General features: G+C 49.5%; 1 protein-coding gene across 4 annotated transcripts in view; it reads left to right on the top strand.

The window, feature by feature from the left end:
* The window catches only part of Tmtc3 (Transmembrane O-mannosyltransferase targeting cadherins 3), a 921,929-nt gene that overhangs the window by 136,424 nt on the left and 763,737 nt on the right, over positions 1-21,768 (top strand). The window lies entirely within an intron of this gene.

Raw genomic sequence — 21,768 nt, 5'->3', positions numbered from 1 at the left:
CTTCTAGCTGGGCAGTGTGCTCTGTGTCCCTGGTGTGTTTCACTGCCTGTAGTGCAGCCTTGAGCCGGTTTTCTTCTTCTAGCTGGGCAGTGTTCATATAAACCAGTGCACACAGTAGGGCGTGGTGCGGTGTGATGGGGTGCGCCGTTGCAAACATGCGCTACACCCATTTTAACGCGAGAGCGTTAAGGAGCTCGTGTCGCAGAAAAGCCGGTGTCGTCGGCGTCGGTGTTTGCGGCGTTGACCGTGAGAGATAAATCACGGCAGGCGCTTCATAAATAAAAAGCAACTTCCAAGATTGGCCCGGTGGGAATCGAACCAGGGTCTCCGGAGTGTGAGACGGAGACGCTACCACTCAGCCACGAGTTCGATGCTTCCAAGCGGTGCAAACGCGCCTCTAGTGAATGCGGTGTTGCCTTCGAAACGAGCCGTGGAAAGTTATACTGCGGTGTATATCGGTAATAGAGAGTTTTAGTATTGGGGACGCAAGGCGTTGGGGCCCCAAGCGCTTGGGTGCATTTGCGTTTGCGTACGCAAGCAGAAACGTGTTATAGGTTAGCGGCCCCAAACGCAAACCGCAATGAGGTCGCATGCGCTCGCAGCACCACCAACGTCTGATCGTTGCTGCGTTATCATGTTATAAAATATGAAATGAAGCATATGAAGTAAAGTACATTAAACTCTTTTTATTAGAAGCAGTTAATAGAGAGGTTTACAGCGTCCGGGAATCGGGTAAACACAGGCTGGGGCGTTGGGGCGGAGCCATGAACTAGAGCGGCCTGCATGGTGCTGCCACCTGGTGGCGCAAAACTCAAACAGACAAAAACAGCTAATATTGCAGTAACCAAGGGTATTTTACTTTGCTGTGGGTATAAATTTTTGGCAGCAACACAGTTAAGCCAGTGCCGATAATTTACACCAGCAGCGAAGTAGAATAGACTTGGTTACAGCAATATTAGCTGCTTTTGTCGATTTGAGCTTTGCGCCGCCAGGTGGATGCACCAAGCAGGACGCTCCCGTTTATGGCTCCGCCCCAACACCCCAACTGCGTTTATCCGAATACCAGACACGCTAAACCTCTCTAATACACATAAAAACGACGTCTGTCGACACTTGGCGAAAGATTTATTAGATTATCTACCCGCTAGCTGCTCGTAAGTTCTCCTACACCGCAAGAGTCACGTGGGTAACGTGACCTCTTAGGGGCAGCGATGTTTTCGGCCGCTCCAACAACCCAAGGACGCAAGTAGACGTAGCGGTCTGCGCATGCGGAGTACGTCGCCCCTAGTTCTTGCGTACGCAAGCCGCTTGCGTCCCCAACACTAAAACTCCCTAATTATGAACATGTAACGTACAGAAGTCACAATTACACGAGTTGCGAAGTGCGTTTCCGCTGCATTTCTTCTGCGCTGTCCGCACACGCAGAGCCATCTTGCGGCAAACACAGAAGACCCCCTCCTCTCAATGTACAGCGCTGCCCTGACAGGAGGCGCGCCGCGCGCGCATTGGGACCGCTGCCAGGCGCGTCGCGGGACTCCCTCTCCCCTGACGACGCTTCGCCGTGCTCCCGGTTGCAGAATCAAGCGCCGTTCCTTTCTTTAGATTACTATCTATCTCTCTGCCCGTGCCGATCACGACGTTTGGCTGGCGTAGATCGTTTCCCCTCCGAGACACCGAGTTCTTTGGTTCGTTCCGTTCGCTCAGGCGCACGTTTCGTTGCCGCGCCGAACGCTGCGTTGCTCGACGCTCACCGCGTGATAGGTGGGCGCTAAGTCCGATGCGGGGCGCATCGTAAGTGATCGCTGTCCCGTAGCGCATTGTCTTATACCCCTTGGCGGGTCGACGGGAACGCTGTCGCGTGCCACTCTTGAAGGCGAAGCTTAAGCGTCCTCCAATTTTTAAGATTGTGAGTAGTATCATCTGCAACCAATCTGCTTTGCCGGTTCCCATTTCATGCTTACATCTACTCTCGATTACGGGAGAACCAGCAGTTCCTTAGAGCATTTTGAAAATTATTTGCTACATATGCCTTAGGCAGATCCGACGAATCAATGAATTAAGGACATATTTTATGCGAGCGTACCAAAGCGATAATGAGAGTCGCCTACCAATTGAAACTGCTGTAGGAAAGTGCAGTCCACGCGACGATAACAACGCGGACAGGTTTACCTACGTTAAATCGTTGTTGTTGCATGCCTCGCTATCACGGGGGAAATGTCTACTTTCTTGTTACAAGTGCGGTGTCGGCCGCAGCCGTGTTTCCCTGAGCCGACTGGAATTGTAGGGAATGCTTTCTTTCTTTCTAACAGGCACTTCGGGTGAAGTTCGTTAATGGCGGCGACTGACAGTCGGGCAAACGTAATTGATTGAGGTTAAGTGCTGCTCTCCGATGTTCGTTTGTGCGCTCCGCTGGCGTTCGGCGCCTTTCCGGAGCACACCGCAAACGTGCCAGCGATCGTTGCTTCGCGCGCGGGAAAGAACCGTGCCGGGTGAGAAGGACGGCTCTCCAGGGACGAAACACGCTCCGGGAGGAGAGCGGCCAAGCAGCGAGCGCTTGCTGACTGCGCCGCCAGGGGCGCTCCAGTCAGCCCACTTTCGAGTCAACGTGCCGGCGGCTTCGGTCCGGGCGCGCACTCGCGTGGCTTGCTTTCGGTGCGGCGAGCCACCTCGTGTGCGGACTTGTCCGGAGCTCCACTGCGCCGCAGTCGTCGTGGCCATTCGCTGTCACGTTTGCGCTGCATCGAAGCTCTTCCCTGGGTGTTGCCGTCAAAGCTGTTCTAACATTGTCGCGGCGATTTCGTCGTTGTCGGCTGTGATGTGAACCGTGGATCGTTTCAAGTGTTCGTGCCAAGTTTACGGATTATGTATACTTTGCAGCCTCGTATTTCAGGAACACCTTGCCGTCACTGACGCAGTTTGGCAGGTTAATTATTTGTGCTCTTTCTGAACTGTCGAGGAACTTGGAGCTGCCCAAGTTTTCTTCTCTTGACCTTTTTGTTAAGACGGACGCTCGCCGTCGCCCCAGGACAACAGCCTGGACGGGCTGCACCTGTTTGTCGGTTGGCGATGTTAAGTCGCTGAGAAAGATGTATCGGTGCATCTAGGGAACTTGAAGACGGTCTACACGATTGTGCGTCGCATACCTCGCCAGGATTTCCAATTGCCTTCTCCAAGAGCGCAGATATGTTCATCAACTTGAGTACATCCAGACTCGCGCATTGAGGCAAAATGTTAGCTTAAACCTGATTATTCGAGCCTCATCAGGCACTCAGGCTGTTCATCTTCCAGGCTCCGCACGATCTTGCATGGCTTTGTTTGCCTTCAAAGTGTAAGTCGTGCAGTACGCCGAATAATTAGGGAAAGTATCCCCCGTAGTATCTGTCGTCTGCGGTTCCACATTTGTGGGTGGAGACGAGGCCGATTTACTTGCACTTTGATGCCATAGATTGTTTACTACGGTGTGTAATTTTCTGACTACCCGGCTTGCCATCTTCTGAGTTTGCGTGTTCACATCAATGACAGACGAACGAGCTTTCCTCGGAGATATATTGCTTTTTCAGAGACTTGGCGCTTTGCAGACACAACAAACGCAAGCCATTGAAAAGGTTGGTTTTGTCGCAGTAGTGCTGCTGTGCGGTGCGCAGGGTAAGCCCTGCCGTGGTGTGTTCACACCTTCCTCCTGTGCATCGTCTGCGAGAAAGGAACGTTCGCAGACTTGCATTGTGCGCCCTCCGTGCGCTTTTGAGAAATGTCGGAGTGGAAGCTTCGACTTGGGCATGCAGGAAGTAGCTGCGCCTGAACTCTTCAAGCCACAACGTATTCAGTGCTTGGTCCTGAATTGCATGCAAAGTTGTTATAAGCGACACGTTGCCCCAAAATCCATTATGACGCCTTTATTGCACGAAGTCGTCTGTACTCCCTGTCTCTGAAAGGAACGTTGCCGGGTGACTTGCCCTTCAACGCTGGATTTGTTGCACGAAAGATGTGAACTCTTGTGCTTCACTTTGATATCCAGCAAGTAGCGGCCACATTCATTACCCGCAGTTTTCTCGGACATTGCATCTGCTTGTTGCAGGGTTTTTTAGACATCTTAGGTTGTACTGCTGCGGTCACACGTAGATTTTCGTGGAGTGTTTCAAGCGACCTTTCTTACAAGCCTTCTTCACGTAACGGCCGTGGTCAATTGTGTCTGCCTTGCGCTGCCGTACGTCCTTTGCACGTTAGAATCGCTGTTTTGCCCACCTTTTTGGGAGCTGGTGGTCATTACTGCTGCACAGGTGCCCTCGTGGCGGTGCGCAGCGTTTTCTCTTCGCGAGCGCGTTTCTTTCTGAGGCTAGATTGCGTTCCCACTGTGACCTGACTCCTGCAGGGCGAATTACGCAGCAGGGTAAACTTAGGTCTTGTGCAGCCTTTGAAATCTCACTACGTGTAAAATAATCTCTCTTCCTTCGCACCAGGTAATTTCATCGAGTTTCACAAATACACCTGTTTATTTATTTATTAATGCTATTACTTTTCAGCCGCAAGTGCCCAAAAGCCCTGGTCGCAGGGTTTAGCGACATTCATTGCGTCACATGGAGCAGGAAGGAGATTGTAGAGTTTGAACTGTGTAGAGTTTCACGTATTTGAAACTTTTGCTTGTGAATACTGCTGTGTGCGCACCTAGACGTAACTTCCTAGTGTGCTCTATCGAGACCGCTTTCGGAGCATCTGTATCTCGGTGAGGGCGGCCATGAAGCGTGAAAGGGTTTCTCGGCTAAGGAACTACGCTTGCCTGTCTTGAAGGCTCATTGAGGAACAGCTGTTTTATCGTCTACTCCGGATGAACTTGTCCGTTCCCTTAGGAATAGCATTCTGGTAATCCTTCGCACTGTTCGTAGGCAGGTTGCCGAAACAGTCTCTCGGCATCGTCGTTGCCTGCACGAAGTGCACCGCTTGGTGGATTTAGGCGGGCGTTCAAACGTCAGCTTCGATACAATTGTCTGGCTCTGGCGGTTTTGTTACCGCCAAACTATGGAGCGCCGAAATGTGTCAGCATGCGTTCATCGAAATTTGCGCGCTCATTACCCCTTGATTCGTACACGGGCAGTACGCAGTTTACTCATCCGCTTATATATATTAAGCACTTTGCGAGTGTAAATTTGCGGACAAGCCGTCGAGCGGCAGTAGAGGATCCATAAGGCAGTACCGTTCTTTTTTTCTCGCCGGCGAAGCAACGTGACAGTCCGCTCGAGCCTGGTGGGCCAGCCGCTGAAGCCGTCTCAGCTACCGTGTTCATGACTGAACAATTGTTCGGTGACGTGTTCGCACTGGCGTTCCAACCCCTGTGATACAAGTAGTCTTCCTCACTACGCGGGGAGAGCCGCCTACGGAACGCAAGACCGTGACAAGAGACGGTGCCATGCGTCGGTGTAACGTGAGTATAACTGTGTCATAACCTTGAGGTTTGCGTGTGGGCACACCTGCTCTGTTCCCTTTCATCAAAAAATAAGGAGGAGACGAGACCGAAAGCTTGGCACGGGTCCCATGCCATTTTATCTTGGACAGCATAGCACCGTTACTGTACGTTTTATAATGCACTGAGTACTACTTAAATTCACGGAAGAATACTCGACCCAATGATGGTTGAGAGTGGTTTTCAGTATTTATTTATTTATTTAAGAATACCTTACTAGCATTGTGAGAGGCAATGTGTAAGGAGGGCAGTACAAGAAAAAACATATTCCATGTAATGAAATTAGGTACAACATAAACACAGTTCCATCATTTCAATATAGTAACGAATTTGTCGTCCCAGATCAATAGCTGCACTTGGCCAGAAAAACTAAGTAGTACAGAAGAGAAAGCAGAATAATGCAATAGTGGTACAGTAACGAGAGTAGTGAAGTACCACGAACTTGTATAATGCAGCAGCAACAACAAAATCATATAATACCAAACGTATAATACTAATGATAACAGTATCAGTACCATCACTTGGCTGAAAAAGAAAATTGGCCTGTATTCCACCCTGTGAAAGTGTATGTACAGCGAAGCTGTTGTCGACGTTAGACAAGCACAGCCAACGTTAGACGAGTACCACCACCCCAACTGACCGCAGACGAAGTTCCTCGAGTTTTGCAGCGCGCGGCTGCTGGCCGTACTGCCATTTCTTTCCCACCTGCCATTGCTCACGCTGCTCTTCGCCAGGCATACGTGGCCTGCACACAGCGAAATGCGTTGCCAGGCTGCTTCTCCTTGGACCTCGCCGTTGGGCTGCGCCGCTTGGCGTCAGTCCACGCGCCGCCAGCTTCAGAACTTCGTAGTGACACTCTCCTCCTCCGCCTTCTTTCCTCCTCATTTTTCCTCTCTTTGACGCTCCCTCCTCGACCGTGGCGCCGCCTACACTGCTCGAGCGTAGCAACGGCGCCAACATGCGCTCCTCGCTACTCCGTTGACGCTTCTCGAGCAAAAATGGCGCTGATGCACGGGGTGAGGGTCCGCGTGATGCTGTTAGGCCAATAGCGACGCGGCGTCGGCCAGAGCGCGCGAGGAGGAAGTGGCATTCTTGAAAGCGTGGCAGTACTTTACGAAGTTTAAGGGGCTTTACGCCAGCTGCAGGTGCGCTCTGTCTCGCGACGTCACTTTTCGAGCGGCCGTTTGAGGTCTGTCTCGGCGGCCGCTAGGTGGCGGCACTGTTTTTGGACAGTAAGAGGCGACTGGAGGATTGGTGGAAGAAAAGTAGGCAAAAGACGGAGACGTACAAAAGCACAGTTCGCAATAGGGGATAAGAAAAATTGGGCGTGGTAGTTCATAGTGTTTTTTTTGTCTTTTTTAATTGTTTAACCTAGGTAGAATATTAGGCAGTATAGTAGCAAGAGCTTGGTGGCGCAACCCACCGCCCCGTTCCAAAGGGGATGCTCATAACATCCATCCATCCAGTACCGCAATCTCTCATACAAACAGGCGGGTGCAGTAATAGAGCAGCAGCTCCCAGATTTATTTTATGCGGACGACATTTTGTTGCTAGCTAACAAGCAAAGTGATTTGTAACGTCTGGCTAATATCTGTGGGCAGAAAGGCAACAATTTAGGTTTGAAATTTACTGTTAGAAAATCAGGTGTTATGGTATTCAATAAAAACAGTGAAGAGACAGTGGAGATACAGGGCCAGGAAATACCTCGGGTAACAGAATATAAATATCTCAGTATATGGATAAACGAAGGTAATAGATATATAGAAACACAGGAAAAAACAATAAAAGTGAAGGGGAAGATAAATGCAGCCATAATGAAGCACAGAGCGCTATGGGGATACAATAGGTACGAGGTGCTCCGGGGTATGCGGAAAGGTGTAATGGTTCCAGGACTTACTTTTGGAAATGCGGTTGTTTGCTTTAAGTCAGGGTACAATGAGGACTCGATGGGAACCAAAGGTCAGTGGGTCGCCTCGCATTGGGCTCTCACGGCAAGACTACAATTTAAGCTGTGCACGGTGATATGGGCTGGACTAGTCTTGAAGTGAGGGAAGCTCGCAGTAAAATTGAGTATGAAGAACGACTGAGGAATATGGAAGAAAGTAAATGGGCTTGGAGAGTGTTGATGTATCTGTGCAGGAAAAACATTGATTCCCTGTGGAGGAAAATGACTAGGAAGCTTACCAGCAAGTATGCGGCCTGTAGGGTGGGCAACACAGCAACAAAGAACGTCAAGCGCAAAGTCAGAGAGGCTGAAATAATCTCATGGGTGGCGGCAGTGGAATAGAAACCGGCCATAAGTAACTACTTAAGATGAAAAATTGAAATCAGGAAAGAAACAATTTATGGTTACTCAAAGGGAAGCTCATTACTTTTCGAAGCGAGATCGGGATGCCTTAGAACACCCACCTGCAAAGCGAGATATAAGAAGGAAGAAGAAGCATGTGCTTGCTGCGGTAAAGCTAGGGAAACTATGGAGCGTGTTTTATTAGAATGTGAAGACATCTGCCAAGTGGTCGATTTAGGCACCACTGGTCTCCTTGAAGCCCTTGGGTTCAGCGAGAGCAGGGGAAAAGTAAACATGTCCGCAATAGAGATTAGTAAGGGGCGATTGGAAGATTGGTGGAAGAAAAGTAGGGAAACGAGAAAAACGGAGACGTACTAAAGCAAAGTTCGCAATAGGTGGTCAGAAGATTTGGTTGTGCGAGTTCATAGTGTTTTTTTTTTCTTTTTCAACCAAGGTAGGACAGCGGAATAATAGCAAGAGCTTTGTGGCGCAACCCACCGCCCCGTTCCAAAGGGGACGCTCGTAGCATCCATCCATTCAAACTACTCTGCCCGCTATCCGCGGCCAGCTTGTCACGCGCTGGCGACTCGCGTGACCAACCGGTCCGGCGAGCTCGGGAACAATAGGGAGCTTGCCTCCCCACCACTGTGTAAGCGGCACTGCGGCGGTAATGGCGGCCATCTCGAGACAGACGTGGGCACGCACTTTGTGACAGCACCTATTTCATTCGATTGTATTTTGAAATTTATTTCCTGATGTGGACTGGTTGTCGCCATCTCGTGAGCGACGTGAACTGTGTTTGCAATTACCCGCTTCGAGATATTTTATCAAATCCTTTTTTTTTCCATTATGCGGCCGTTTACTTGGTGTTTTGTTCTAATCGCCACTTTGACAGTGTCGTTGCCTCAGTGATTGAAGAAGTATCGCATTATCGGTGTGGCACGGGCATTATCGGGGTGCGTACTTCGTATAAGTTGGCACAGTGTACAAAGCAGAAAGCGGCTGCCAGTTGCGATGCAAGTGCGCCCTGCAAATAAAGTGTGCTGCAGCAAGATAGGACGTGGAAGTCCGGCAGTCATGTTGCAGATATTTCGCTGCACACATTAAACGCAGCTTGGCCAAGCAGCACAAAAACAGCGAAAACCTTTTTCCTGACTTTCTCTTCATTTTTTCACTGCTTCGGTGTGTTCCCGTTCTATTTCTTCTTTTGCGCTGCTTTGGCGATTCTAATGCCTGAGAAACTGGGCAATCTTCAATCGTCATAGTTTGGTGCGACCGCGGACAGCCGGTGCACGTGACGGGGTGGCAGCCAGTAAGAACGCGCCACTGCGTTCTTGTTCGCCGCGAGGAGTCCGACGCTGCCACAACTACGAAGCACGAGCAAGGAAAACATGTTGTGAAAGAGCGCACATTTTCATCGTCACACGGGGTTGAGCGGTGTGCCCATCTTGCGTTGGAGTCACCGAAAACACTGGGCCCACTTGAACGCAACTGTTTTTTAGGGCGTAATCTGTAGGCATTTTGCAACATCGGATTGATTTCTGTGTAATTATTGACCAATTTCACAACAAATTTGATATTGATTGTCTATTCCGTCGGTTCGTCGATTTCCATTTCGACAAAGGGAAAATGGGTTGCACGAGAAGTGCACACCTAATGTTCTGCCTTGTCAGAGAGCCGTCCGGCTCGTATTACAGTTTAATCGGGTCATTTATAGTGGAAAGAGTCAGAGAACATACCGTTACACCCTCACTCACTTTTTCCAGGACTCACTGCGTGAACATTTTGGTCAAAGCTTGTTCCTTTTGTCATCGGCAGTCATGGTGAGATTATGTCGGCTTTTGTTCATTTTGCTTTCCTGTTTGTGCTTGCATTTTTCCTTTCACATTTTCATTACGCGAAGCTTGCGTCACGTTCAGGTCTTCGTGATGCTCACTTTTCTGCATATTGTGGCTTTCATAAACCTCAATTGTTGGTTAGAGCATTCGTCTTGCTTCTGCCGCCCCCGCCACGTTTCGTTCGCGCGGTTTGCTTTATTCCCGCCTGAGCCATATGCCTCCGGAGAGGGATCAGCAGGTGCTGCCTCTCGAGAGTCTCGCACCGTGTCTCGTTTCCTTGTGCTCGAGCGAACTCGGATCACCCAGTCGGCTGCCCCGCTCACACGCACGCGGGCTCTGTTGGCCTAACGCTAAGCTAATCAGCTAGCAATCTTGCCCGCTCTTGAGGTGTAGTACACTACCCCTTCGAGTTGTTTCTCAACTTGACAGCTCTGCTTGTTTGGCCCGTGAACTGAAAATCCCGTCGCCAAAATCTGCTCGCGCAAAAGCACTGCGCCGCAGCAGCTCCCGTCGCGCCTTTTGCTGACGATATGGGGGGGGGGGGGGGGGGTGAGCTGTCCCGGCTTCGGGAATCGAGTCTCGCCCATTTTTCATGAAAGACATTCCCCTCCTCACTGCGCGTGTACTTGCCGCCGGCGCCTGCCGAGTTCTCTCTTTCTTCCTCGGCGGCTGCTTCGCATGTGAACTCGGACCGTGCGCTCTCGAAGGCCGGGACAATCAATTTTTGATGGGGCCGCGCCGTGTTTTCATTCCGCGTGATTAGGAAGCGGGCGCCGCCCCCTCGCCACGATCGGGGAACAAGGAAACGATCGCCACCAGTTCGCAAAGTATCTCGGCTTTGTTTCGGCCCCACGTTGAGCCTCCGGCGGCGTCGCGCGATTTGCAATCGCGAGCGACCCGCGCTCTGCTTTTCGCGCGCCGACATTTGTTTTGCCCGACAACGCGGCCGCTGTTCCGCACTCTTTCCGCTTCAAACAACCTCCGCGTTTTGCTTTACTGCTTTGCTTCCGTCGCGGTTGTGTTTGCATAAACATTATCTTTGTTCATTCCCAGTGGGTTCCCCGACATTTGCAGGGGCGGACATGTTTTGCATTTGCGGAGCGATTGAATAATAAAATAGGGATAGCTCCCCATCGGGCAGCTGATCAGTGTGCCTGCGGAATCATTGGTGGCGCTGCAGGTGACAGGGCACATTCTTTGCGGACTTTCCAAGATGAAAACGGGCCTTCCTGTTCTTCCGGAAAATTAATAGGCGTTGTTCGCAAGTGCAGCCATCGGGCCTCTCCATGTGCGCTGTATACGCTTGCTGTAGCTTTCTCAATCACCCCTTTATTCAAGTTTTCATTCTTTGACCTTTTCGCGAGAGATGTCAAAAGAGCAGCCATATGACGCGGTCTTTGCACGCGGGGGCACAGAGAGGCAGAAAGTGTTTGTACATACGATCGGCTATACACAACGGACAAGTCTTGCCATAAACCGTTCTTATATTGTACGGCCTTCGTTGGCAACGCTCATCTTCTCAAGCTGTCATGTGCCTTACAAACCGATGGCAGCCTTAACACATTAGAAGTCTGTTTTTCTTTGTTACTTAAGGGTCTCCGAGTTGCTTGACCAGTGGCCGTATGAAGGGTATAATTGATGATGGCGGTTACAAAGATGACTCGCAACCCTCACTGACAGATCTAAGGCGCGTTGTATCGCTGATCAGTGCAGTTCGCCTCGGAAGGTCGTTGCAGTCTCGATGATCGAGTGGCTCGGAGAAAAAAAGAACTACTGCAGGAATGTAACGTTGTGCGCTTCTGCAGCTGGGCAACGGTGTTCGGTTGACCTGTGTGAAGAACACGATGTACCGACTGCCTCGTGACGTGCACCGAAAAAATAATACTGATAGAGACAGAGGCGAAAAATTTGACTATGGGACGCAAGAGTAGAATGCCTGTCTACTGGCAAATACAGAATCCGATACTTGTGCTGGCGAAACTGCCCAAATAAACAAAGATAGCTACGACATCCGGCTTCACGGCGGATTTCTCGCTTGTTGCTGTTGCTCACGTTTTTCTTTTATGGTGTCGAATCGAAGTGCCTCGTGTAGGCCGAAAGGGTCGTTGCTGCCGATCACCTTAGTTAAATTGGTTTCAAGGATTTGAGCGACCGAATGGCGGAAATAGTTTCGCTGTGCGTGCAAAGCCCCGGCCTATACGCAGCGAGCGGCATCAGGGGCGGAATTACCGAGATTACGAACAAATTTGACGCAAGAAATATCGTACAACAAAAGCGTATTCACAAAGCTAAGACTGCTTGTAAGATCAGCGAGGTGGCGATGCCTGCCGCTGAAAAGCACTGTAGCCGAAAAAAGGCGCGTATGTATAACGTTAGCACAGGTGCCAACTTGAGTACTCGCGGCAGTATAGTGAGCGTAAGTCGATTCACGAAACCTAAGCAGCCGTCGCAGCTGCCGACGTAAGAAGAAATTTTTTGCGACAGGGTTGTAGCATTGTTACGAACACCATTAGAGACTTTTAGTGTGTCCGGTATTCGGGCAAGCGCGGGTGGTTTTCCGGTTTAGCGGGGGCGTCAAGGTGAGCGGCCAGATTGTTGGCGCCAGCTGGTGGCGCAAAGCTCAACCACACAAACACAGAGCTAATTACTATATTCTGCTTAGCTGCTGGCGTAAATTTTCGACAGTGGCGTAATCGTGTTCACAATTACACCGCTGCCAAAAATTTGCGCGAGTGGCGAAGCAGGATATGGTGAGTTACTGCAGTTTTAGCTATGCGTTTGTCTGGTTGAGCTCTACAACACCAGGCGGCTTCACCGCTCCCGTTTGCGCCCCGACCATCCGGTAATCCGCCCAAACCACTCCCGTTTACCGGAATAGCGTATTATGTCTACCTGCGCCGCTCGAGCGGACGCGTTGGAACGCGCTGTGGCGACCGGGCAACTGATAGATAGGATGGCGGTGCCTGCTTTGTCACCTGCATTGCGCAAGTTTGGTGCACAATTGTATTGGGCGTGCGCTGATGTGGAAGGCAGTGGCATTAATGCTGTGCAGCGAACTTCTGCCTATAGTGCCTGATAGGCTGCGTTTCGCTGTGTGCTCAAGAGCCTGACACTCCATTAGGTGGCGGCTATTGGAAGTGTACGTGTGTGTCCCTGACAACCGGCAGGTTTGTCGTTGATGTGGCTTGAGTACTTCTATCGTTTCCTTTTTTTTTCTAGTTTGAGCTTTCTCACGCTCATAGCATTGCGGATGATTATTTTCCCAGACTCTTTTGAGGCTATAATTTTACATGCGAGATGAAACAAACGATAGAGCGCCTAAACGTTTGTAATTATCGAAACTTGTTGCTGTTGTACAATTCGCTGTTGTCTTTCGTACTCTTAGCCTCAGCCTTGAATTAAATGACTCATAATTTCAATTCAGCTCCCAGTCGAAGCGACGTATATAGTGTCTCTGCCCACGGTTTTTCTCATCCTGTGGCATGTGGTGCGAGCGCACGTATGGGTACGACGGATGGTAATCCTGTTATGATAAGAAGCGGGACGTCAATAAGATGACATTCAACAAAAGGAAAGCGCCAATACAATTATGTACCACCATTGATACGAAACATATGTAGACTGCTTGAACAACAGTGGGCTGTAAAATAAAGCACACCTCATGAACGAAGCGAAGTATTGCCGCATGAGGTCCACACACACGCGCGCACACGAACACACACACACACACACACACTATCATGCGCCAAGATTTAAATATATATGTATATGCAAATGCCAGGCAGCTGGACAGAACCTCGGTAATGTTTTTCATCGCTTGCAGATACTCAGATTAGTTAATGCATTCAGCATAGTTACATAATCATGCTTAATTAGTTAGTTAAACAGCTTCTCCAATGTGTAAATAAATAAAAAGTGTCAATGAGAAAATTGAAGAGCAAGGTGAAAAACTCCCGATACTGCTTTCTCTCGCTCAATGCGTGCGCCCGCGAATAGGCGCAAAATCGTCGCGTGACCTGCAGTCGCTCGAGGCACTTCACAGGCCGGCATGACATGGAATCAGCTAGCTGACGTAATTAGAGATCGGTTGGAGATACCTGCGTCCTGCAGGGAACATAAAAGCACGCTGACGACGTTTTACAGCATCGAAAGCTCGTGCGGAATTTTAACGCACTGTTGCTCTTGAGCCGCAATTCGCTTTGTTCTGCGAAGCCGCATTGGGATGTTTACAGCACGGTGTCGGACGCCGCTTGGATACCTCCACCTTGACATCATACCGTATGAGCAGTGACTGCTCTGAACGAAGTGTGACCGTGGCGCAAGATCGACGGCTAGAACCTATTCGTAACGGCTAGAATGTCGAATCGCTACCTGCTCCTTGTACGGTGCTGTGCAGTATTCTGACGTGCACTTGAGCACGTGTTCTTATGAGGCTGCTAAATTTATGGCAACCTTGGTGCTGAGCATCGTGTTGATGTTGTCTGATTAGCCTATAGACTTCTGTGAGGTGCCCCTTGGGTCATGGCAGACAGCGTAGTAGGGGCTCCAGGCCCTGACGTCACCAACCTAGGATTTATTACCGGTCGTCAAAATTGGTGAACCTACAAAAACAAACTCTTAGCCTGGTGCGAGGCACCATCGTGTTTTATGAGCTGAGGAAAAGCCAAGAAGAAGCAATGAACGCCAATACTGTGTCCCACTGTGACTGGCGGCGAAACTTGCCAGTGTGGATGTTACGTAGTTTTCTGCCATAAATTGCAAGTATGGGCAGCCTTCCTTTTGGATGTGAAGGCTGCTTTGACAGCCCTGCGTGCAGGGATGCGAAGCGCGTTTCGTCGGTGGGCGCTCGTCAGCGCGTGTGCTGCCGAGAGAGCTGGCGCGTACGCACGGAGGCCGTGCCATGCGAACTGCGTTCTTTGTTTTTCGCTACTTAGCGTCGCAATACGTTGGTGGTGGTTGCTACATGCAGGGTTAGTGTGGCAGGCCTGGCCGGCAATTGCTCCGACAGAGCGCCTGCGCCAAATATGCCACCCTGTGTCCATCAGTTATGTGTCGCCCAGAAATGTGAATACGTGACACTGTCATGTTTTTCACGTGTTTCGCTTTTATGCCTGTGGGCGCGGAAGCTGACGCCCGGCAGCTGTCGAGAAGCGAGTGAGTCGCCGTAAGCCTCGACTGCGGGAACCTGGAGTCGCGAATAGTGTAGATTTCGTGGTAGTAGTAGTCCCGCAGAATGAATACAGCAACGCGGTTCTGAATTGATTTTATTGAGGTTTGATTAGTGTGGGACATGCACATGCAAGTGTGGCTCGTAAGACGGCCTCACACGCGACTAATTTTACGCAATACGGCGCCACGAGGCGATTACGACGGGGGAAACCCGAAGCTTTGTTAGCAGAAATGGCGGAGACCGGGCTGGTTGGCATTCTGTGATCTGACTCTTATTGGAATTGGTTATGTTGGCTACAGTATTCGACCAGCGGCCAAGATAAGCAAAATATGTTTCGAGTTTCGGCAGAAGAATAAAAAAAGCAGGGAAAAGACAGATAAAACCGAGGTGATATGCAACTGTATAATCTAGAGATATAGATTTTAATTTAGAAAGAAAACGTGAACGACAGATGGTCACGTCGCCTTAACCATAGCCATAGTTTCATGCACATATTTGGCAACACACGTCATTTAACGCATCAGCACTGCCAGGTGTCATAACCGTTTGGAACAGCTAGTCTTCCTCATAACATTGCATGCTTAACAAATCGTAACGCCTTTCGCGAAGAATTGCAAGGCTTTCTGTAGAAACATTGTATAAGGATATTATTGACCTGCTTTCCTTCCCTGTGTTTCAGACTTGTATTTTTGTATTTTTTGTGTGTATGAGTATATTACTGTGTTTACGCTGTCTAAAGCTTAGCCTAGGCAAACATATTTTTAACTTTGCTTATCTTGTGACTGCTTGTATTAATATTTATATCGTTTATTTCTGTTGAAACGCTTACTTTGTGTCCCTCCTTACCCAATGCCCTTAAATGGGCCTGTAAGGTACCTTACGTTAAAGGAAAAGAGACAGGCAAAATTTCAGACCGCTAAGGTTACAGTAAAACCTGATTAGTTCAAGCAGGCTGGATGAGTATTTGTCACCGCTCCATTTCGAAGGGCATGCGGATATAAATGTTCATCCTCGTCGTCGTCCTGCGCGCACGCTGCGTGTGTGAGAGCAACGATGGCCTAAGGACGCTCCGTTTTTGTGCTCGTGATGGTGATGATGATACTGCGGTATTCTTGATGATACTTGAGTCATCATTATAGTGCTTTCTCAGTGACGTTGAATATCGCCGATACATGGGTTCTACCTGAGTGTGTTCGTGTGTTTATATTTTGAACGTAAAAAAATGTAATAATAATAATCACACATAGTCGTTCGTCGTCATGCAATCATTCAACAATTTATTGTCGCGGAAACTTCCAATTGCGTTCAAGTAACTGTGCGGATGAGTTGTTTTGGAACGGGTCCACTCGGGCTTGCTTGCACGTCCGCCTCGGCGGTGCAGACGAAGGGCGTTTCTCGCCTGGCTGTCTCTCGCTCCCTGCACACACGGTCGGGAAACTGCCGCTGGTGCTGGCGGATGCAGCGCATGTTGCTTGGAGACAAAGCACCTACATCGCAAAGCTCGGGGAGCAGCGCTAATCCGCATTCGAAAAAGCAACACTGGGCAGGCTGAAACAACACAGTGGCCTGTTCTTTCTCCTGAAAAACCTCGGTGCCCAACAGAACACCGGGGCCGCGTCTGTTCAAGCAATAATTCCTCCAAAAAGCGCGCCTTTCATGAACACGTCTGGTTGAGAGACGATAGCAGTTCTTTCTGCCTTTGGATTCTTGGGCGAGGTGTCGTAAAAAGAAACACGTTGGACCGGAGGCAAAACAAAACGACCAGAACCTTTCGGAGACGTTCAATCCTGCTTTCAGGTTTACTTTGACGCATTTGTACACACAAACAGGTAAGGACATCTGCGATTGCAAGTCAACTTCCTCTACGTGCTTCGTGGTGAATAATTTTGTCGGGTGTACCTGGCTACCAGTACAGGCGCTTCATTTTGCTGTTCGAAATGGCGTTTGCGAAACTGGTCTGCCGCGTACAGTGCACCAGGCGGACGCCACTTGTACAGCAGTGCACGGCACTCGGCGTTGCCCAGCTGCTGACCAAGCCGCTTAGGTTCCGTGGCCAGTCTTCTTTAAAGCGACGTTTTTACATTCAGTTTGAAGGCCGCGGCGCGTGGACTGTCGCTCTTCTGCCGCGCGGCGGCGCTGTTTGCAAAAGCGTTGGAGGCAGTCGTAGGCAAATTCTGCACAGCTGGAAACAGGGTAAAATTAATGCGATTTGTAAAGGGAAAGGCGATAAGACGAACATGAAATCCTTCCGACCAATTACGATAACATCAGCTATATATAGGCTGGCTATGCAGGCGGTTAAATTGAAAATGCAGTCATGGGTAGAAAGTAATAGACAGTTACAGTGACAAGAACTTTATTAGAGTGTCCTGAGGAACTTGATTGGGGGGAACCGAAGGCTCCTCGATCAAGTTGGTGGCTCCGCCCACGACGCGACAGGGAGATGGTGACTCTCCGCGACGTCGCGGGCCCTCTGGACGGCCTGTAGTTGGCTTGGGAAATACGAGCTCTTCAGCAAGGTGTCCCACTTGGACTTGTTATGAAAGTCGGAGTCCCCGTTGTACGGGCACAGCCAGAGCATGTGGTCGAAGGAGCAGCACGCGTGACCGCATTTGGAGCACGATTGCGGAAAGTTCGGGTCTATCCAACTAAGCGCTCTCGGGGTGAGGTACGATCTCGTCTGTAAAAGCTTGAAAGTAACAACCTGAGCCCTGTTCAGTTTCGGGCTGGGGGGAGGGAATTTTCTCCTGCTGTGTCTGTAATGTGACGTAAATTCGTGAAAGGTTGTAAGTTTATCTTTGAAGGGGCAATCCTGTGGGAGAGCCGGACCGCTAGCTCGGGCGCGGTTCGTGAATTCACGCGCCAGGCAGTTGGCCCGCTCGTTAGGGTTGCAACCCGCTCGGTTAGTTGCATCGTCCATGTGGGCCGGGAACCATGCTATGGTATGACCTGCAGTTTCTTGTCGCGTATTAATACGAAAGCATCTGTTAACAATGTCGGCTGCGTGTTTACAAACTAGAGCGGACGAGAAAGCCCTGACCGCCGTGCGTGAGTCGGAGAAAATGGACGCCGGGCCTTTTGCGGCTTGAGGGCCGATTTACGCTCGAGCCGCCCATCGCCGCAAGCCGCACCGCACGCTTGCGGTCGCGCGAAAAATTACACGTATCCAGCACTTGTGCACAAATTACCATTTACACTGTGCGCACAGTGTATACCTTACGCATTGTAAACCGAAATTAGTGCACAAGTGTTTGATATGTGCAATCTTTTGCGCGACCGCACGCGTGCGGTGCAGCTTGCGGCGATGGGGGGCTCGAGCGTAAATCGGCCCTGAAGAGCCAAGGCTATCGCGGTTTCCTCCGCCTCGTTCGCGTGTTTAGCGTAGATTGATGCGGCGCTGATAAGTGTTCCGCGAGCGTCAACGACTGTGATTGCAAACCTGTCTTCGCTGCCATATTTGGCGGCGTCAACGAAGAATGCATCTGCCCCGTAAGGATCGATTCGTCGAAGGATGGCTCTAGCCCGCGCTCTTCTTCTTAGAAAGTAATAGAATACTCGGAGAACTTCAGAATGGGTTCAGAAATGGTAAGCACTTAGATGATAGCCTGTTCGTGCTTAACCAATGCATAGAAATAGCTAAGGCGGAAAATAGACCTCTGTATCTAGCCTTCCTGGATATAAGCGGTGTATACGACAACGTGAACAGGGAACTCCTGTGGAACATATTAAAAGATGAAGGCATCGGCCATGAGATAATTGAATTCCTACAGGAAATATATCGAGAAAATAATGTTCGAATAACATGAGGAATTAAGTGTACGACAACTGTCGAGGTACACAAAGGATTAAGGCAAGGTTGTCCTCTATCACCGCTGCTGTTCATGCTTTATATGATAACTATGAAAAGGAGGCTACAAGGAAGCAATATAGGGTATAATCTGTCGTACAGAATAGGCGAAAAGGTTGTTGAGCAACGACTACCGGGTTTATTGTATGCGGACAATATCGTACTGTTAGCAGATAGTCAGGTAGATTTGCAAACTCTGGTTAATTATTCTGGAGACGAAGGAGACTGTCTAGGCTTTAGTTTAGCGCAGCGAAGTCCGGTGGGATGTTTTTCAACGATACAACTGATCAGGAGCTAACAACATAAGGCCATGAAATACCCCGAGTGGCCGATTGCAAATATCTCGGGTTATGGATAAACAAAGGACAGATGTACACGGAAAAGCACGAACAGTCTCTCATAGCAAAAGGGCGAAGAGATTCCGGGATAATGAAACATAGGGCATTGAGGGGGTACAACAAGTATGAAGTACTGAGAGGTATTTGGAAAGGAATAATGGCGCCGGGGCTTACTTTCGGCAGTGCGGTCCTGTGCTTAAGGGCAGAAGTTCAGTCGAGACTAGAGGTAAATCAGAGAGTTGTCGGAACATCAGCACTAGGTGCCCACGGGAAAACCACAAACTAGGCAGTGCAGCGAGGATGTGGGCTGGGCATCGTTCGAAGCACGGGAAGCTGAGAGTAAAATCTTATATATATAAAAAAAGATGCCTGAGGAAATTGGACGATAACAGGTGGGGAGCTAAGGTGTTTAAATACCATACAGAAAGAGCGCTGACTCACAATGGCGGAAAAGAACTAGGAAGCTAACCAGTAAGTATGCCACACACGATAATGGAGAAAGACAGAGCATTAAACGACAGGTTAAAAACGCAGAAGGTAAAAATTGGATAAATTCAATGGAAAAGAAGCTTAGTGTCGAACTATATCAATGCTGGAAACAGCAGATCAGGAAGGAAGCGTTTAATGATAATTCAAGAGGCAATGCCCTACTTTTTGAAGCTAGGTAAAAATGTAGGGCATGAACGCGCAGGGCAAGAACGCGCAGCTATAAAAAGAAATTTAACGAAGAAGAAGACACATGTGCTGTGTGTGGCAAATCTGTAGAAACAATAGAACACCTCATACTAAATGGTGTTCATCCCGATGTCGATGCGGGGATAGTCACGCTTCCCGAGGCCTTAGGGTTTGGAGATAACAATAGTCATGTAAGTGAATATGCGGTGGAAATTAGCAAAAAACGATTGGAAGATTGATGGCTTCAAAGCGGAGAGGTGACATAAGGTTAAAAGTGTAGCAAGACGTATTTATAGAAAATGGCGAATTTTAGTGACTCACAACACAGTTAAACAAAAATAAAAAGTGGAGCAATGTGGCATCTGCCATCACCCCGTTTCAAAGGGGACGCTCCAGCCCGACCGCCGCGGTCCCTTCCCTTGGCCGCCTGATCGAAGTAGCGAGCTGTACTTTTTCACGTGGGCACTCAAATATTCCGACTGCATGCTTAGTCTCTACACGCCTCTAAAGAGAGGTCTGCGTGCAAGTGTAGAGGGCGCACTGACTGCTGTGCTTGTGGGTGTTCGAGACGCACGAAGGAATCGAGAGAAGCACGTCTTTGTAAGCAAGCTTGCCTGCATGAACTGATCGAGTCCAGAATGCTCGAGTTAACTTCTGAGGCTGACCCGCCCAAAGACAGTGACCACATTTACTCCAAAGGAGAAGTGGATGATGGCATCTCGTATTACTCTTCAGGCTATGCGGTGCACACATTCTCCAAGAGCACAGCTTGCCCTTCCTGTATGGATGATTTCAGCTCTCCAGTGCCAGTTGTTGGCTCATACCTGATGGTGTACAAGAGCTTCAAGCAAGGGTGCTTAAAGCATCCCATACAGTTTACAAATACTCCAAACAAAGCAGTTTCTATTTCCTTATGAGAAGGTCCCTTTTAAGGGGGATATCTTTTGGGACGTGCTGGAGGAGCTGGAATCGCTATACCTTGCTCGAGTTGGATGTGCAGAGCATATGGCCACTTTTACATGCCAAGCACTGCATTTCGTCATTGTGATTCGCATGCCTTTTTATGCGAGAGGCGTGAATCGCCGGCTGCGGAACAGAGAAAAGGCCGCCGTTGCAAATAAAAGAAGCTCTTCTTCTCTAGCTATTGCCTCCATGCTTTCGACTAAGTTTGTGTTCATTTAATGCCTATTTGTGTTGACTGAAATTACCATTCTAAAAATTAGCACGCGAAACTCTGCTCTAGTCTGTGCGGTGCCCCACGCGTCGGCAACAGAGCGCGTAATTTCGTGACTGTGGTCTAGAAACGGAACATAGCTAGTTATACCTTTTCCTTATTGTTTTGTGCACTCCGCCAAATAAGCGTTACTCTAACAAACACTAAAATGTTCGGGGCTCTATAGGCAAACGATGTAACCTTATTTCAGTTCCCTGCCACCCGTGCAATGGATAGGCCGCATGCGGTGAGCACTGCGGAAGTACAGCGCGGCTATCAAAAACCCCGTCGTGAACAGAAGCGGGAATGTGTGCAGTGACGGCGTGTGGCACGCAGTACGAAAGAAGGTCGTGCCGCAAACGCCAAGCGTATGCACGTTTGGGTGCATCACTCCTATGGACTCTACTCCCATCGTAATTGTGGGTGATACCAACATAGACGCATTTTGGCCAGACGGAAAGTGCTTCGTTGCGTTTCACTTGGGATGGTTCGGCATTCATTGTTACGCAAGCATCAGCGTGCGATGAACTAAGCGTAAAGAAATGAAACGATAAATTCTCCGGGAATCTTGCATTAGGCTGCTATTTATCTCGCCCTTACCACTCAGGGCAAACAGTTATTTAACCATGAGACTGGAGTTTCAACGGAGCTGGAGCTCAGAAAAGGCCGGCGGAGAAAGCTCTCTCAACTGCTGCCGAGCGCTAGTGCTTCGGGCCGACAGGGACAGCAGCGCCGCGTGGTGAGTGGAAACGGGAGGAGGTCACCTTCCCTCGCGCGGCTTGGGGTGGCTTGCAAACTGGAAGGAATCTAAGAACGGTGTTTTAATCTACCTCAGGCTTTTACTGCTCATTTTAATAGCTAGCTGTTCTGTTCTGGTTTTTGATAGGCTTTATCATACGAATCGTTTATGCGTGTGATATATTTAGAGGATGCTCTACGTTCGTT

This window comes from Dermacentor albipictus, chromosome 3 (assembly GCF_038994185.2).
Source record: "Dermacentor albipictus isolate Rhodes 1998 colony chromosome 3, USDA_Dalb.pri_finalv2, whole genome shotgun sequence".
Classification (NCBI taxonomy): domain Eukaryota; kingdom Metazoa; phylum Arthropoda; class Arachnida; order Ixodida; family Ixodidae; genus Dermacentor; species Dermacentor albipictus.
The sequence above is the reverse complement of the archived record's forward strand: the minus strand, read 5'-3'. Positions and strand labels throughout refer to the sequence as shown.